The 19,681-nt window shown below is 49.9% G+C and overlaps 1 pseudogene across 1 annotated transcript; it reads right to left on the bottom strand.

The window, feature by feature from the left end:
• Positions 1-889: 889 nt before the first annotated feature.
• Positions 890-4,793, bottom strand: LOC308533527 (exosome complex component RRP40-like; annotated as a pseudogene). The gene is made up of 4 exons: positions 4,711-4,793; positions 2,695-3,043; positions 2,352-2,473; positions 890-1,787 (listed from the first exon to the last, which is right to left on the bottom strand). The product of its transcript is annotated as an exosome complex component RRP40-like (transcript).
• Between the last annotated feature and the right edge of the window lie 14,888 nt (positions 4,794-19,681).

The following is a 19,681-nucleotide window of genomic DNA, read 5'->3' as shown; positions in this document are numbered from 1 at the left end:
TCTTCTCTGTAAATAGAGGAAAAAGAAAAGCAATCTGGTTTTTATTTATTTTTTATTTTAAAAAATATATATATTTTATTGATTTTTTTACAGAGAGGAAGGGAGAATAGAGAGTTAGAAACATCGATCAGCTGCTTCCTGCACACTCCCTACTGGGGATGTGCCCGCAACCAAGGTACATGCGCTTGACCGGAATCAAACCTGGGACCCTTGAGTCTGCAGGCTGACGCTCTATCCACTGAGCCAAACCGGTTAGGGCACAACTATAGAATTTTTAATAGCAATCATGAAAGAAATATATTTAAATGTTTGAAGTGGACAAAGTATATTACAGACGAGTATATAAAATATAATTCTATAATTCCATTTTGAAAAACATATTTTCACATGTACTGGTTGAGAATGTTGGCCAAGTTAAGCCTCAGTTTCCTGCACTAGGAAGTTGTCTTTTGCAGTTACTAAGAATAAATGAGTCAATCTAAACATAACACTTGGAACAATACTTGATTTGTAAACATATGATAATTGTTTTGATAGCTATTACATACTCAACACTACCGAATAGGATTACAAGTGATTTTTGTTTGCTGCTTCATACTTTTTATGTATTCTACATTTTCTTTGATGAACATGTTTTACTGTTATCAGAAAATAAGTGTTATTTCAATGCTTACTTCCAGCAAAACTAAGGAAATTAACACCAAGTAAATCATAATACTAACTTTTAGTAAACTTTATTATAAAAGAAAAAATAGTACTATTTTGTGATTTTTTTCAACCACAAGAACATGAGTGGCAACCAGTGACTTGTTTATAAAAATATTTGAAGACTCACATAAGATAATATCTTATCTTCTGAAGATTAATGGGGAGAGGTTCACCTGAAAAATTTTTCCCCAGGGAATCCAGTCTCTTGGCTCAACTATAAAAAAATCCACGTAGATCAACTTTCTGCCAACCTGGAGAAGATCTGTTTTCTTTGATCTGCTGTCATATGTTCACAAGCTTCTAAAATGTTTGCCAAAATTAAGGTCTGCTGAATGGTTTTTGCCTTCACCCATATTCTTCCATTCATTCCAAACACTATTTCCAGTGGGTAGAGTTTTCCACTTGCTGTGGGATTTCACAGTCTGGAGCTAGCAGCTTTCTAATTCAGCCCAAAGTCACTTTAAAAAGTAGACCATCCTGCCCAATCACACCCATTCGGTTGGCTCGTCCACAGCTGTCAATACAAACCATGTCTGGTTCCATATCTTTATTAGCAACCACAAATTGTCCATAAATGAGCCCTCCCACCTGCACATTTGGTCTGTTTCTTTCAGTTGCACCTCCAAACGCCAAGTAAGACAAAGACGCTGGCTCGCTCCCTCCAACATCGACTTTAAATCTATCTCCCGATTTAGCCGTCACTTTGCCAATCACATGGTCTCCTTTCACTGGGACAAACCGCTTCTGCTGCGAGGCCACCCAGTAATGCCGCCGCCACCGCCGCCGCTGGGCTCCTTGTGCCAGAGGCGTCGCCGCAAAGCCGCAAGCCGGGGCTGGGCGCACAGGACGCGCACCCAGGAGCGCACGCCCGCATTTAGGCGCAGCGGTCGCTCCCCTGCACCTCCCAGGCCATCGGCAGCCTGTGCTGGGCACCGGACACCGCAGCGCCTCGCCCCCCAGCACCACCTGATCCAGCACAGCGCGCGCCCCCGCGCCCTGCCGCCGCGAGGGACTCCACTGCAACCGCCACTGCTGGAGCCAACCCGGGCGGCGCCGAACACCATTTCCAGTTCCCACTTCTGGCACGGTGCCCAATGGGCAGCCCGCCCAAGGCTTTCCGTTATCGGCAGTAACGGTCGGACCGGACCGGATCCTAAGTCGATGAAGCGTGGTCCATGTGGGCAGGCGGACCCGCAGGCGGCCCGCCGCAAGCTGATGTTTAAAATAAAACCCGTAAATTGACTCATTGGACCAGCCTGGGACCTGGCTCCGAAGGGCCAGCATTTTCCTGGGATTCAGACATCACGGTGCTCACGGCCTTATGATTGTCGAGTGGGGAACATGGGGATGAAAGCACGAGACATGGGTCCAGGAAACCCTAACACCTGGAGGAGACCTGCTGAAGCACCAAGGATCAGGCTGAACGTCGTCTCAGGAGAGCAAGCCCCAAGCCATGTGAAACTCGGGGTCGGAAACCCGTGGGCCTTGAGAGCTCAGACCCTGGTCTCCTTCCTGGGAAGATGGTCTGACCCCTTGCCCTTGGGACACCAGTGTGCCAGGGGGCTCTGCCCAGAATGTCAAGGCCCAGGCGCGGGGCTGGAAGCCAGGACCCCTTCGTGGACAGGGCAGCCCACACCCTTTACAGGTGCCAAGCTTTGTCTTCATTCTCATTTAGAAGCCAACTGTTCGTCTTGGCCAACGTCAAAATCCTGCTCCTGAGTTTATATTTCTCCTCTTCCCAGTTCTTCTTCACACAGACGAACGCCTAGAACACAGGTCAGCAATGTCTCACATACCATGCGCCCCTATGATTCCACTGCTGGGAATCTGTTCCCGAAAGAAGAAAAAAAGGCACGCGCTCAAAGTGACATTCACCCACAGTCTTTGAGCACAGACGCCAATGATGACCCATTCCCCCCTGGCTGAGCCAAGGCTGTCGCCCAGGGCACAGGCCCAGTGTCCTGAGCCCTTCAGCCCAGGCCTCACCTCCCACTGGCTGTTCAGCTTCTTCAGCAAGATTTCGAAGTTATGCAGGTTGTCCCTCGCCTCTTCATACCAGGCCTGCCAGAGCCTCACATCCCGCTGCAGGTCCTCCCTCGCCCCTTCGTACCGGGCCTGCCAGAGCCTCACTTCCCACTGCAGGTCCTCCTTCGCCCCTTCGTACCGGGCCTGCCAGAGCCTCACTTCCCGCTGCAGGTCCTCCTTCGCCCCTTCGTACCGGTCCTGCCAGAGCCTCACTTCCTGCTGCAGATTCTCTAGGGACGTCTGCACCTCTTTGCTCTGGGTGCGCAGCTCCTTCTGCTCCCCCTTCACCAGCTGGTTCCAGAAGTTGGCTCTGGGGGTGGAGAGTCACACGGCCAGGGGCTGAGGAGCACTCCCAGCCTCCGACACAGGTGTGCACCTTACTCAAAACCTCAACCTCTCTGGGCCTCCGTTTTTCCCGTGTGTAAATGAGGGTTGAACAAAATCAGCGGTTTTCAAACTGTGTCCGTTGGGGTTCTATGAGACTAGCCCAGCTGCCACTCTGGGCTGGGGGAGACAGGAAGGGCAGGTCGGACACCTCTTCAGCAGAGCACCCTGTGAGGATCCTTCCCGCGCAAGGCTTTGGCAGACCTGCCGACGTGGAACAAAGGGCTCTTCGACTGAAATACTTTTGAATACATGGAGTCAGAACATGTTTGCTCTAAATCTGTGGGTCTGTGCCCAGCTCTTCCCCACAATTCCAAGCCGCTTTCTAACTTCACTCCTGAGACAAATAAAATATGAGACTTGAGACTATTAGGTAAATCCACTGAAATCATCATCATCGTCGTCTTAACAGTTCAACTGGGTCTCAGGGGGAAGATTTAGACCAGAAAGCTCACGTGAGCAGAGGCTCATGGACTCAATTTGAAAGCAGATGTGCTCTGTTTGGCCCACATCATCTGTCTTTTTCGATTTAAATTAAGAGTCTCATGCTCTACCGACTGAGCTAGCCGGGTGCGGTTCGATTTAAATTAATTAGTTCATCAATATTTAAAAAAATTGTTTCACATTAACATTCAGGTATCTAGCTTCTCAGAGGGTGGGGAGAAAGCATGAACAAAAGGCCCTGGCAGGTGTGGTTCAGTAGTTACAGCATCAGCCCATGTACAGAAGGGTCATGACTTCAAATCTCAGTCAAGGAAACAGACCTGGGTTGCGGGTTTGCTCCCCAGTGGAGTTGGGGTGTGTGCTGTTGATATCCAAACGATGTGACTCTCTCGCATCCATGTTTCTCTCTCTCTCTCCCTCTCTTTCCCTCCCTTTCACTCTCTCTAAAAGTCAATGGAAACATTGTCCTGGGTAAGGATTAAAAAAAAGATTAAGAAAAAGAATGGAATTCATTATATATTCTGAATATGAACTCCTTATCAGATATATGGTTTGGGAATATTTCCTCCCATTCTGTAGATTGCCTTTCCACTCTGTTCGTTGTGTGCTGTCATAGTCACTTAGGGCTGCTATAACAAAATGCCTCAGACTGTTGGCTCATAAACAACACAACTTAGTTCTCACAGTTCTGGAGGGTGGGACGCCCAAGATCAAGGCACCGGCAGATGAGTGTCTGGGGAGAGCCCACTGCCTAGACAACCAACTTCCTAAAACCATAACTAGCTCAGATTTTGCTGTAACTTCACATGGAGAAAGGAATGAAGGGGCCCAACCATGAGGGCTCTGGGAGTAGGTCTGGGCTGGACATATCAATGTGTATGTCATCAGAATGCAGGTGGTCCTGAATGGTATGGGCTGGGTGAGGCACCCAAGGGCTGGAGCCAAAGCAGAGAAGAGGTCTCAGGACTGAGCCCTGGACATGCCACCATCAGAGATGAGGGAGAGGAGTGAGGAGGGGAAGGAAGGGGAGGCAGGTGTGGTAGGACAAGAAGTGAGAAAGGATGGTTCCTGAAGGCCAGGTGAGGAAATGCTCCTAGCCCATCATAAACACACCAAGTGGCTTAAAACAACAGAAATGGACTCTCCCACAGTTCTGGAGGCTGGAAGTCCCAAATCAAGGTGTCCACAGGGTCATGCTTCTTCTGAAGGCTCAAGGGGAGGACCTGTCCCATGCCTCTTCTCGCCTCTGGTGGCTGCCAGACATCCTGGATGCATCACCCCAGTTTGTCTCCATCCTCACATGGCCTTATGTCCAGGTGCCTAACACTGTGCAACTGCCTCCCTCTCAATGTAGAACATGATTTCAAGCAGCTTTGCTATAGGAAGTGCATCAAAGTGAGGTGGCAACTAGAAGATGTGGTACAGAGGGAGAGGATGCCTTTGTTTCTCAGGTGGCGGGTGGTAGAGCCTGGTTGGATGCTCTTGGGAATGGTCCTGAACAGAAGGAGACGTTGATGGCGCAGGAGAATTAGATTTTTGCAGCACTTGCCTTATTTCCTACTCTTTTGCACTCACAATTCCCTCCCTCTCCACATATGTTCAGGGGGGCATCGTAGTCGGCTTAACTGAGGTAGTAAAGTGAGTCATAAGCCCCATGTTATTAAAAAGTAAGGATTCAGAATTGAATTGACTTTTCTAAAAGCCTAGAAAAAAGCCCGTTTACTCACCCAAGTGTAGTTGAGTTCACTTTGAAACTGTTTTTTGCTAGTTTGGCGGACTCATTACTGAATTAATTTTTAGATTCAACAGTAGTTACCTGAAACAACAAAGATCGAGAGAGACATTCTATGAGATTTCATTTTCATTTGCCATTATCACTATTAATAGCTACCTGTGCAATTAATTACATGAACAAAGTTTCCTATTTGGTAGAACACTGTAGGAGCACGTCCTAGAATTGGAGAGAGCAGGGCCCAGGGCCCAGGTGGCCAGGAGCCTGAGCTGCTCAGCACAGAAGCAGGAGGGCAAGAGGGATAACGGGCAGACTTGGTGAAGGAAGGGAGTCTACAGAAGCTCTCTTCTGGCTGCCTTCGTTTTCTGAGTTAAATAGGAAATAGGGAACCAGGCCATCTACAGGTTTGAAGATTGGGGAGAAGTTGTAAATTCTGGGTGTTCTCAGAGTGGGGCGAGTGAAGAGAACAGGATACTTGGTGGAGTGCAGCCCAAGAGAGGAAGAGGAGGGGAGAGAGTTAAGGGTCTGCAAGGGTACGTGTGGTGGGTACGTGTGGAATCTACATGGGTGAGGAGGGCACGGAAGACATGGGATAAATGAGAGACAGCGATGGGGGTTATATTGTGTCCCTCCCAAAAGCGGGTGGAGTCTTTTCAAGGTGTTGCCCTTCCTGGTCTGGAGCCCCTCAGAGCTCTGGGAATCCTCCCCACTCCTCATGCTCAGTAACTCTGACCAGTGGAAGCACAGGCAGGGGCTGCTCTCTCCTCTGATCCCGGCTCCAGAGCCCCCTTGCCACTGTGGGCGGCAGCAGGAGGGGCAGGGGGAGGCCAGCGTGCTGCACTCACATGCATTCTTGTTTCCGGTCAAGCTTGGTACAGCGGTGACTGTGGGAGGTGAGTCTGTCTGGGAAGGATGTCAAGCCCCATCTGGCCCTGGGCGTCTGGGAGCAACCTCCCGTGACCCAGCCCAGGATGCCCTGAAGCCCCATGGTGTGGGTGGGCAAGGGTGAGTGGGCAGGGGACAGAGGTGGAGTACCAGAGGTGAACCTTAGAATGCAGGAACCAAAGGGAAGCCATGAACACACCCAAGTCCCAGCTCAGCTACTCCCAGTGTACACCTGTGGTCCTGGGCGAGCCACTCCATCTGTCTGAGTCCAGGCTTCCTCCCAGAAGGCAGGGCTGTCGGGAATGTGGGAGCGGAGCTGTGTCTGGTTCCCAGGAGCTGCTTTGGGCACCTGGGTAGCTCCTCCAATGAGCCCAGGGGTTAGCTATGCTCTAGAGCAGTGTCCTCCAATACAGTGGCCAGAATTAAATAGAAACATTTGTCACACTTGCCATACCTCGATGTTCAATAGCCATGTGGCGACAGTACTGGACGGAGCAGATACAGAACATGTTCATTGTTGAATGTTCTGTGACTGCACTGCTCTGGAGCTATAATACAGTGGTGGGGGGGGCACCCCACACACACTGCAGGGCCCTGAGGGGCAGAGGGCAGGAGCCCCCACCCCATCACTTCTTCAGAAGAGCAGCTCTGATGTCATCTTCTGCTGACCCTGTGCTGGGAGGATGCGGGGGGAACACTTTTTTCTGCCAAAGGGGAAGCCTGAAGGCCACTGGTTATTTTGACTTAATTTAGTTTCCACAAGGGCAACTCGGGCCCAGGAGGGCTGTGAGCCTCCCAGGTGTCAGCGAAACAGAAGCCTGAAGAGTCCTGGGATCCAGGCCACTAGCTGTGTCACACCTACGGCCTTCCCTCGTGTTTAGTGCCTGTCCCTGCCCTGTGACTCTCACAAGAGCAGAGCAGACCCTAAGATCATGTCTCAGGAAGATGACAGGGAGACCTGAAGGAGCCTGTCCCTGGGGCCAACCTCAAACGCTTCTTCCGGCAGTGTTGGCCGTGGGTGCTGCGCCCGTGGTGCTGGGCGCCATGGGCTTCACCAGCGCAGGCATCGCTGCCTCCTCCAAAGCTGCCAAGATGATGTCAGCAGCTGCCATTGCCAAGGGGGCTGGAGTGGCTGCCAGTGGCCTGGTGGCCACTGTATTGCGCAGCAGGTCCTGGCCCTGGGACTGGCTTGCATGACCCCAAGCCCATCACATGACCTCTCTGGACCTTGATCAGTTTGTTTCTGAGCGCCCAGTCTCTACTTCCATCCTTCTGACCGTGGTCCCGTGCAGCCCCTCCCGTGGGTCCAGTGCAGGCGCAGGCATGGGCTCACTCTAACCCACACAGGCCCCTTCCTTTCAGCCCAGCCTACCAGGCAGTGCCCTTGCTGTGCTGGAGGCAGCCTGTGCTGGCTTGTGAGAGCCCACTGATCAGTGTTTCCAGGGACTTGACAAGCCAGGTGTTAAACTCAGCCATGGCTATAAGTTAACTTATGTGAACCTGTGATTAAATAATTTATATTAAAAACAAAGGTAATACCCTGGCCAGTGTCGCTCAGTGGGTTGGGCATTGTCTTGTGCACCAAAAGGTCACCAGTTCCATTCCCAGTCAGGGCACAAGCTCAGGTTGTGGTTTTGGTTCCTGGTAGAGGTGTGTTTTGGAGGCAATTGATCAATCTCTCTCTCACACTGATCTCTTTCCCCATTCCTCTTTCGACAATAAGTAAAAACATACTCAAAAATAAACTTAATAAATACTCCAAACTTGCCCCTTGTAATTGTTTTCCTGTTACCTATGCTCTTGGGTTATTCATACCTATTGTACCTGCGTGGAGGTGATATGATAGAACAGGTGGCACCGCACCTCTAGTCCCATCTTGGTGCGTAGGGACTCCAGGGTGGCAGCTTGAAATCAGCTGTAGTGAAAATATTGACACCGAGGAAATTGGCAAATGTTACCTAATCAGGGCTTGATTTGTTTTCTTCAGTGTCTAGACATAAGAGTGATGGAGAAAATGTTAAAAGTCAAGATTAAACTTAAAAGTATGTCTGGGGTGAATATTGTGATATGTACATTGTATCTCTGGTTTTTAAAAAAATGTCTGTAGGCATTACAATACAAATACAGTATAAGAATGTGAGGGCCTTGGGCTGCCATTGAGAAAAGGACCACCTGACTGAGTGAGGTTCTCACAGACACCGTCAGCTCCCTTTACCTGCCAACATAAAAGAAAACATCATCCAACATTCACGTTGGAGCCACACTCATCTGTCAGTCGAGGGCAAGCATAGGTGGGCTATCAATACACCTGCTTGGCAAAATCAATGAGAGCTTTCTAAGGGAATCGATGGGCTGTGTGCATACATGTGTATATACATGTGTATGTATGTGTGTTGTGCATACAGATAAACATATTCCCTCCTCTCTCTCTGGTTGGTTGATAAACATTTGGCTGGATGCTTCCTTCCCAAGGTTTGTCTGACATTTTCTAATTTTCTCACTTTGCTCTTCTCCAGGGAGAGCCCCTCTGGTGCCACAGGCGATCCCACCCTCTCTGCAGGCAGACCTCGGCCCGGAGCTGTCACTTGGATGTTTCCCACCCCCCATATCACACAGCTCCCAGGCCAGGGTAGAGGCGGGGCCCTGGGGCTCCACAGGGCATGGTTTGGGTGCCCCCTCAGCAACGGGACCCCATGGTACTGCATAGGGGGGCCCACCACCTGGGTTGGCTGGGTATGTGAGCGAGACGTCAGAGTTGGAAGCAGCTGAGGGAGTGATGGATAGGACACGGGGAAGAGAGAGGGGGATGCCCAGCATGGTCTGGGGGAAGGGGACAGAGGTGATGAGAGGAGGTGCACAGAGGCTTTGGTGGGGGAGGATGGTGAACCGTGTGCTGAGCATTTTGAGTTGGAGGTGTCTCAGGACATCCAAGCTGGGAACAGACCTGGAGGTTCCCAGGAGAGGCTGGGGCTGGAGGTGTTTGGAGCCTTCGGGAAGATTGCAATGAAAGCTGTGGATGTGTACGAGCTTGTCTCGGGCTGGAGAGGTGGGGGGTGATAGAGGGTTGGGTGCACCCTGAAGTGAGCCATGGAGAGGCTAGACCACAAAGAAATGCTGTAGCTGGTGTGGAGGCTGAGGGAGGGGAGGGTCAGAAAGGAAGGCCACCCAGAGTGAATGCCGAGAGGTGCCATGGGGCCGAGTTGTGGGAGGCAGGCAGACCAGTTGCAAGCCCTTGCCAAGACCCAGGGACAGGGGTGTGGGGGGACCTGGGATGAGAACAGTCAGCTAAGATGGGCGGGCAGATTCCAGACCCATCCCAGGTTCAGGGGCGCCATCACCTGTGGGAAGTGGAGAGAGGAGGGGTCCAGCCTGCACCACAGGCTTCTGGCTTCTGTGACTGACAGCTGGTGTCCTTGGGTAAGTAGGGAGCCCAGAGGAGCCAGGGAGAGTGGAGGAAGCCTGCAGCCCGGGCAGAAGGTCTAAGGCGGCCGACCTCAGGCCTGGAGCTCAGCAGTGGTCAGTGCTGGGGGAGCGCGTGGGTCAGCCCTGCAGAGGGGCCTGGAGGGAGCTGCCTCCACGGTGGAAGCCGGGAGTGAGCACACAGGAGCGTTCAGTGAGTGGTTGTGGAAGGAATGAGTGAGTGACAGAGCGACTGGCAAGTGTGAGCCCTGAAGAGCTGTCCCAGACGGGGGAGAATCAGGGGACAGAGGCTGAGAGCTCTGAGGGGTGGCTGGCCAGTGTCAGGCCCTGCAAAAGCCAAAGGCGCAGGGGAGGCGGCCTGCAGGTGCAGCTGCTCAGTTTGGCTCCAGGCACTGGGGAGGGCAGCTCGCTGAGTGGGCGGCTCCCACAGCTGCAGGACCTCGGAAAGAATGGGAAGGAGGCCAGAGGAGGCACCTTCCAGGAGAGGTTTGGTGAGGAAGGAAGGGGACACGCAGGCGGTAGCTGGGCAGAACACCATTAGATCAGGGGAGGGGATGGCTACATGCCTCCCTCCCTCCCTCCTCCTTCTGACACTTCCTGGTTGAGTGGCCTTGGAAAAATCCAATGGATCACTTTAAGCTGAGCTCCTGTTGTGATACAAATCCCATATCAAAATGGGATTCAACTAATAGTGTAAAATAAACACTTGCATGGTAAACAGGAAACCTCACTTTCCCTTGCTCTGACCTTGTGGCAAAGAGAGCTGGTGGATTCCAGGGGCCGGAAAGACTGGGGGCTGAGCAATGAGCGCAGAGACCCTACACCCCAAAATGCTGCCAGTGACGAAGTGGTGAGAAAAACTAGAACTCAATTCTACAACATCTCATTTTAATACAAACCCGTCCTTGTATTCCAGTATCAATGGCTATTTAATATACAACCCAAAGCACTTAGACAATTGACCATGTTAACATTTCTCAGTAAGTTAGCTCTAACGGAGAAATTCTTTATAAAACCCCAATCACCAGGTTTAGGACCAACCACAATGAGCACCTTTAGTAGCAAGAGGAAAAAAACGTGTCAGGAATCTGGCCGAACACACAGCAGCAGGTGAGACTCCCGACGAAACAACTGACTCCTTATGGAATATAAACATGGAGTGTCCCCCAAGATTGATACACAGGTCAGACTCCCGATAAACATGAATGACTCCGTATGGAACATAAACATGGAGTGTCCCCCAAGAATGGTACACAGGTCAGACTCCCGTTAAACATGAATGACTCCCTATGGAACATAGGGTGTCCCCAAGAATGGTACACAGGTCAGACTCCCGATAAATATGAATGACTCCCTATGGAATATAAACATGGAGTGTCCCCCAAGAATGGTACACAGGTCAGACTCCCGATAAACATGAATGACTCCGTATGGAACATAAACATGGAGTGTCCCCCAAGAATGGTACACAGGTCAGACTCCCGATTAACATGAATGACTCCCTATGGAACATAAACATGGAGTGTCCCCCAAGAATGGTACACAGGTCAGACTCCCGATTAACATGAATGACTCCCTATGAAATATAAACATGGAGTGGCCCCCAAGAATGGTACACAGAGGTTAGACTTCCAACGAACATGAATGACTCCCTATGGAATATAAACATGGAGTGGCCCCCAAGAATGGTACACAGAGGTCATACTCCCGATAAAAATGAATGACTCCCTATGGAATATAAACATGGAGTGTCCCCAAGAATGGTACACAGAGGTCAGACTCCTGATAAACATGAATGACTCCCTATGGAATGTAAATATAGGGTGGTCCAAAAAATGTGCACACAGTGAAAAGAAATAATAAATCAACTCCCGAAGGAATAGAATGGCTGCCTTTTGAACATATAGGGCGTCCACCCCAAAATGTACACACAGGTGCGACTCTGGTGGAAGAGAATGACCCCCAATGGAATGGATGGTGGAGTTCCAAAAAAATGTGCACACACTTTAACAGCTGTCAATTCACTGAATTTTCACCTTTTTAAGTTTAACTCACTTGAAGAAATGGGTGAAGCCAGACTGAGCTTTGAACAAAGAAAATTTCTGCACTAGGCTTTTTATGGGGACACATAAAAGATAAAAGTCGACGGCAGACAACAGACGACGGTGAGGAGTCCAGGGCAGCTGTGGAGAGAGATACGCACACACACCCACCGCAGGAACGGTTCTTGGTGTCGGCGCCTCCATCGCTCGCCTCAGTTCTGGCGCTGCTGCTGAGGAAGCAATGGAATCGCAAACACCGAGAGCCGCTGCTCTGTGTGTGCGCATCCTCTGTCCGCAGCGGCCTCGAGGCCTGCACTGTGGCCCGTTCGGGACCAGACAGCTCATCCTTTGTGTGTCCCCAGAAGCAAGTCCAGAGGATACATCTCCTCTGTTCAAAGCTTAGTCTGGCTTCACCCATTCCGTCAAATCCGTGAGCCCTGAAATGGAGTGAAAACGGAGTTATCAGCTGTGAAAGTGTATTTACATTTGGGGGGACACCCTGTAGTACATATATTTGGGGGGACACCTCAAAGCACATCTACTTCACGAGGGTGAACACATGTATGTAATAGATTAAATTTGGTTTCCACCCCAGGAAGTCACTCAAGGAATAATAAAGTCTCATGCTCGATGGGGGACACTGGGGCGCTGCAGCCACTTTCACATCAGGCTGCACCTGCCTCTCGCACACGCTCCCCTCTGCACACTGTGGACACTTGCTGGGAGGGGGCGGGCAGGGCTTTTCTTGCCCCATCGCCCGGGCCGGGCAGACCCAGTGTTTACAGAAAAGTGAGAAGGTGGCCCAGGAGCCAGCTGGAGAGAGGCAAAGCCTGAGGCCACCTGCCTGGAAGACCGCCCTGGCCTGAAGGACGTGGGGCCCAGGCCTGACTTGGCAACGCTCTGGGTTAACAGTGAGCCTGACACCAGGGTCCACCAGGACCTCAAGGTCTTGTCGTTTGGCTGGTCTGGGCTTCTCCTGGGACCAGCAGGCTTCTGGGAGAGGGAGTCGGGAGTCCGGACCACGGGGCCCAGCCTGAGAGAGTGCGTGCGTGCGTGTATCTGTTCACCCGCACACGCACACGCACGCTTAAATGCAGGTGAAGTAGCTAACACGTGTCCTAAGGGGCACGCTCACATAGGAGCTGCCTCTGGGATATCTGTTTGTCATTGCAGAGTGAGCATCCCCAGGCCAAAGTGCATTTGTTCACAAGATTCCAGTGGCTGGAGCGTCAGACAGGAGTTCCACATGGGGTGACCCTTAGGGATGGCGCAGTGTCGTCACTAACGGGACCAATAGAAGCAGCACGGGAACCCCTTTCCGCGTTCTACAGCCGCTCCGGGCACCGCAGGCGGAAGGTAGAGGAGGCCATTGTCCTCAGAGGCACGTTGGTAGTTTGAAGGCTCGGGAGCTGCTGTGGGGTCAGGAGGAGGGGCCACTATGGGTCCTCTGGCCTTTCGGTACGGGTCATTGGTGGTTTTCCTTTTTTTTTTTCTTCATAAATAAGGGAGGGTATTTGGTGAGGAGCTGGTAAAGGGAAAGGAATCTCGAGTGTCTGGGAAAGGGAGAGCCTATTTAGAAGGGGGTGGGATGTCCGAGGATGACCAGCACTGAAGGCGCTTCCACCAAGCCGGGCCGGCCGCTGGTGACTTGTCTGTCTTCTTCCTTTTGCTCTTTTTGGGCCGAGCGGCTACATTGTCATCCGCAGATAACCCAAGAGAAGAAGGAAAAAGAAAACAACACAAAACAGCAAATAAATGAACTGAATAATAACAAATGATGCTACATTCGCTAACTGTACTCCGGAAACCAGAATCCTGTCCAGCCCAGGAGAGATGGAAACAATACCCACGGCACAACCAGAATCAGGACTCGGTGAATCATTTAGGCTCCGACTCCATTTAGTTAATTCAGTGGCACCCTTGTGCCAATGCTTTACTTAGCACGTGAGAAGTCTATATTGCTCTAGGAGCTGATGTGTTAAACCATTTTTCAGTTTCAATGTGTTAAATTATTTAAAAAGTAGTTTATTAATTTAGGACCTGCCTTTTCGTACTCATCCTTTTTAAAAATGTTTTTATTGATTTCAGAGAGAGGAAGGGAGAGAGAAATAGAAAGATCAATAATGTCTCTATCATGGATTGGCTGCCTCCCGAAGGTCCCCTCCTGGGAATCAAGCCCACAAGCCAGGCACGTGCCCTGACCAGGAATCAAATCGTGACCTCCAGGTTCATGGGACGATGCTCAACCAACTGAGCTGCACCAGCTGGGCTTACTCATCCCTTTTCCTGACAGGCTTCCTGACACCTTGGTGACACACACTACCTCCTGCTCCTGTTCAAAGACCTTGGAACACGTAACGGTATGTTTCTGTAGTAAAACTGTCGACCTCAACTCTTCACTAATACTTTTTTTCTTAAATCCTCATGGGAGGATATTTTTTCCATTGATCTTTAGAGAGAATGTGGAAATGGGGGAGGAGACAGAGAGAGAGAGAGAGAGAGAGAGAGAGAGAGAGAGAGAGGATAAGTGTGAAAATAATGAGAGTACCTACCTCTGCCAAAATAGCTAGAGCTCTACCTCTTTTGGCTGCCAAAATACCCTCAACATCAGGAATTATTCCTGTTTAGTCCTAGCTGGTTTCGCTCCCTGGATAGAGCATAGGCCTGTGGACTCAAGGGTCTCAGGTTTGATTTCGGCCAAGGGCACATGCCCAGGATGCGGCTCAATCCCCAGTAGGGGGCGTGCAGGAGGCAGCCAATCAATGATTCTCATTATTGATGTTTCTATATACCTTATCCTTCCTCTCTGAAATCAATAAAAACTATATTTTGAAAAAATATTCCTGTTTAGATTCCTACATATCCTCGACTCTAAACCTACCCTCATGGCCTTTAAATTACAGTCTGACCAGAGCAGACACTTGGTCTAACTTTCTGAGCATGTCATGTACATGAACATAACTGATTCACCCGATTTCTGATTAAGGATTCAAGTCCATAGAGCAGCGGTTCTCATCCTGTGGGTCACGACCCCTTTGGAGGTTGAACGACCCTCTCACAGGGGTCGCCTAAGACCATCGGAAAACACATGCATAGTTACATATTGTTTTTGTGATTCATCACTATGCTTTAATTATGTTCCATTTGTAACAATGAAAATACATCGTGCATATCAGATATTTACATCACGATTCATAACAGTAGCAAAATTACAGTTATGAAGTAGCAACGAAAATAATTTAATGGTTGGGGGTCACCACAACATGAGGAGCTGTATGAAAGGGTCGCGGCATTAGGAAGGTTGAGAACCACAGCCATAGAGGCACCTCGGTTACTTCTTTCCCCACAGCGCCACCTGCTGACCACAGCTCCCACCACAGGATAAGGACCCACTACTCAATGCTGGGGCCCCAGGTGGGCTCAGCATCTTCAGGGACCAAAGCAGCTTGAAGTGCAGGCAGTGCTCACAGGGGTTAAAGTTCAGGCCCCGTATCCGTCAGACCCGGGTTCGGATCCCAGTTCCAACACTTACTCTCAGGGCCAGTGCTTAACCCTGGCAAACCTCACTTTCCCAGCTCTGAACAGGGACAGGAATGGTGCCGACCTCACCCGGCAGTTAGAACCAAAGGCGATAGATAGAGCGGGTCAACTGCCTAAAGGGTGCTGAGCCCAGGAAGCACCATTGCACGGCTGCCCTTACTCACATTTACCACTGACCTGCCCATTTATGGACCCCAACGACAGTCTGGATCAGTCAAGCATTTTTTTCTCTGAAAGGTTTGCCAACTCCATTAGGCTGATTATAGTCATTAAGTCAACTTAGACAATAACACAAGTTGAGGTGGTAAATGTCACAACATTTAAGGAGCCAGTATGAAAGCTTCATGATCATTTACCTGCACGTGAGCTTTTGACCTAATTCACCTGCTGTAAAGACTGGGTATGCAAGCACTAGTCCCCCAACAGTGGGCATGCGTGTGCACACCTCATTTTAGCATCTCCAGTGACACACCGGGACTGGAAGTGGTGACTGCCACCTGGAGAGGCTTGTGCACACGTCACACTCAGAAGGCAGCTTGGCACAGGCCCTGGGCCCTGTCAGCTACTGTGACGCCAGCCGCTGAGAGCACACGAGTCTCAGGCAGGCCCTGGTCCTCAGAAAGCCCTAGTGTCCTTCATAAAATTTACTTTCTCAGGAGGCTTGTTGGGCAGGTTTGTAGGTAAATAATGTACACAATGATATTTAAACTTGAATTTGAAGACGAAACCACATTTAAGACAATGGCTTTGTTTAATCGATTGTAAGATGCACATTTCACCCCCAAACCTTACATCTCTGAAATCAGGATGCAGCTTCGAGCATCTCTCGCATCTCGGTCGGCTAGGTGGCAATTCTGACAAAATCATCACTGCCACCACCCGTTCATTTCCTTTCTATGAGCACATAATCATACAGCTTATAACTGACAGCTTATCACACCTGATGAAATATACGCGGCACATGCAACTAGAAACCCATTTCTGAACCTGTGACTCACTCCGACCCAGCCCTAAATGTCCAGGTACAGCGCCCCCCGCCCCTCCCCCCCGGTGGGAGGACTCAAGGCCAGGAAGGTGGGAGAAGAGAACCGCACCTGCTTTTCAGAGGGACAGAGAGCTCAGCCCCCGAGGCGGTGCTGAAGACCTTGCACGTGTCCATTACGTGTTAAATGCACCAGGATCTCCCTCCAGAAATGGCTTATCCCAGGCCTGGCAGATACAACGAAACCCCAAAACTTACCCTATTGGGCTCTCTCTGCGGTAACTGTATGGAGATCCGCTCTGGACATTCCAGGACCCACCACCTGTATGTGATGGGCGAGGCTTCTCGTGCTAAAGGAACTAAATTGTTCTGGGACGAAACTCCCACAACACTGACGTGGGTTTATATTTTCTATTTGGCTGTTCACATACCTAAGGGGGGAGCACACCCCCTTCAGGCGCCTGCACACGTGTGCACACCCAGCACGCCATCTCGTTGGTGCTGCCCTGTCCACCTGGGAGACCTGAGGTCCTCCCCTTCATTTCCTGCCTGCAGCCCGGTCACCCCTCCTACCTTCTGGAGGTGGTCTGCTGGGGGCGTCTCGCTCTTCCATCCGGTATGAGCATGATGGCGTGGCCTCCAGGGACCCAGGAGGGCTGTCTGGGGTCGGCTTCGCTGGCTCTCTAGAACCGTTGTTTTTGCGTTTGAAGAATTTGATGAAGGCTCTGGCTCCGAACCAGCGCTTTTTCCTATTAGAAGTAGAGGCTTAGGACTCCGCCAACCCTCCCTGTCCCTCCAGCTGGGCCAGTGGCTGTAAATCTGGGGTTCAGAAGGACGGAGCTCTTCGCCAGCACCATGATCTTCGTATGTGGGGCTCAGGGGGTAGAACACAATTTGCAGTGAATTCACACAGACCCAGAGATGGTTGAAGCGTTCATTGTGGCAGAAACTCACACTAGCCTCTCGGGAAATGGAACTTCAAATACAGCAATCAGGTTCATCCCTGGCCCTGGCCGGTGTGTACAGGACGCCAACCAATCGATGTGTCTCTCACATTGATGTTTCTCTCCCCCGCCCACACTTCCCTTCTACGCTCTCCAAATATCAGTGGAAAAAATATCCTCCAGTGAGGTTAAAAAACATAAAAATGAAAACAGTGAATTTAAAGGGTAATACGCTGCAGCTAACCGGAAACGGAGGCATTCGAATAGAACAAGAAGAACAACACGTGGGTTCTAGTCCTGGCCCTGCCACAGAACAGCACTGCGCTCTCACCAACTCATTTCCTCATCGATGCCTCATTTCCCTGTCAACCGAAGGGTCAGGCGGAAGGTGGGAAATTCTGTGCTTCGGTGATGCCAACAGAGAGCCCTTGCAGGATTCATGGTGATATGACCTCAAGGCTGGGCTGGGACTGGACAGTCTGAAGGCCCAGCTCCTGGGGCTCAGGCCCGCGTCAGGGAAGCCCTGCTGCACGGAGGAGGCCGGCAGCCACAGGGACCACCCGGCCCTCCACCGGGGCTGCTGCTCAGCAGAAGGGAACGTGTTTGTGAACCACCCTGGGGTTTAGAGACTCCAGAGGAAGGTAGGGAAGACCAACAGGTTTCTGTGACTGAAGACCATGGGTGCTGGCCCAGGAGTCCAGCCCACGCTTCCTTCACAAAACAGAAACATGGCTTTCTAGGTCCTGAAACCTGGAGACACAGCCTGATAGTCCTGTTTCAGTGGCTCTAATGCAGACTCTCTGCCCCTTCAACAGGACATGGCAGCTGGCCTTCGCCGTCCCTCATAAGATAACACTGAGTATGGACGGCGGGCCCGAAAGAAACTCTAAATTCTTTCAGTGCTGGGAGACCTGCGCACAGCGGACCTGCCATAGAGGGGAAGGTGCGGGCCCAGCAAACTGGTCACTGCGCAAATGCTACAGCTTTCCCCACTCGTGAAAGAGCAAGCTTTCTGTTCTATGTTTAAGTTACTGCCATTAAATCAACTCACTTCCTGGGAGCAGTATCCTGGGACTCGGAGGAATCCACGACTGTTTCCCTCTCTTCTTTTTCTGTTGGTAAGAAATTTCCTTCTTCTCTGTAAATAGAGGAGAAAGAAGAGCAATCTGGTTTTTAAAATAAAACACGTAAATTGATTCAGCCCAGCCTGAGACCTGGCCCAGAAGGGCCAGCATTTTCCTGGGATTCAGACATCATGGTGCTCACGGCCTTATGATTGTGGAGTGGGGAACATGGGGATAAAAGCACGAGACATGGGTCCAGGAAACCTAACACCTGGAGGAGACCTGCTGAAGCACCAAGGATCAGGCTGAACGTCTCAGGAGAGCAAGCCCCAAGCCATGTGAAACTCAGGGTCAGAAACCCGTGGGCCTTGACAGCTCAGACCCTGGTTTCCTTGCTGAAATATGAGTCCCCTGGATCGAGGCAGCTACTCAGACTCTGTCAGTCATGAAGCTACCGAGGTAGATGGCTACAGCTTTCCTCACTGGTGAAAGAGCAAGCTTTCTGCTCTATGTTTAAGTTACTACCATTAAATCAACTCACTTCCTGGGAGCAGTATCCTTGGACTCGGAGGAATCCACGACTGTTTCCTCCTCTTCTTTGACTGTCGGTAAGAAATTTCCTTCTTCTCTGTAAATAGAGGAGAAAGAAAAGCAATCTGGTTTTTATTTATTTTTTATTTTAAAAAATATATATATTTTATTGATTTTTTTACAGAGAGGAAGGGAGAATAGAGAGTTAGAAACATCGATCAGCTGCTTCCTGCACACTCCCTACTGGGGATGTGCCCGCAACCAAGGTACATGCGCTTGACCGGAATCAAACCTGGGACCCTTGAGTCTGCAGGCTGACGCTCTATCCACTGAGCCAAACCGGTTAGGGCACAACTATAGAATTTTTAATAGCAATCATGAAAGAAATATATTTAAATGTTTGAAGTGGACAAAGTATATTACAGACGAGTATATAAAATATAATTCTATAATTCCATTTTGAAAAACATATTTTCACATGTACTGGTTGAGAATGTTGGCCAAGTTAAGCCTCAGTTTCCTGCACTAGGAAGTTGTCTTTTGCAGTTACTAAGAATAAATGAGTCAATCTAAACATAACACTTGGAACAATACTTGATTTGTAAACATATGATAATTGTTTTGATAGCTATTACATACTCAACACTACCGAATAGGATTACAAGTGATTTTTGTTTGCTGCTTCATACTTTTTATGTATTCTACATTTTCTTTGATGAACATGTTTTACTGTTATCAGAAAATAAGTGTTATTTCAATGCTTACTTCCAGCAAAACTAAGGAAATTAACACCAAGTAAATCATAATACTAACTTTTAGTAAACTTTATTATAAAAGAAAAAATAGTACTATTTTATGATTTTTTTCAACCACAAGAACATGAGTGGCAACCAGTGACTTGTTTATAAAAATATTTGAAGACTCACATAAGATAATATCTTATCTTCTGAAGATTAATGGGGAGAGGTTCACCTGAAAAA

The sequence above is a fragment of the Myotis nattereri genome (genome assembly GCF_964212035.1).
Source record: "Myotis nattereri genome assembly, chromosome: 1".
Lineage (NCBI taxonomy): Eukaryota > Metazoa > Chordata > Mammalia > Chiroptera > Vespertilionidae > Myotis > Myotis nattereri.
The sequence above is the reverse complement of the archived record's forward strand: the minus strand, read 5'-3'. Positions and strand labels throughout refer to the sequence as shown.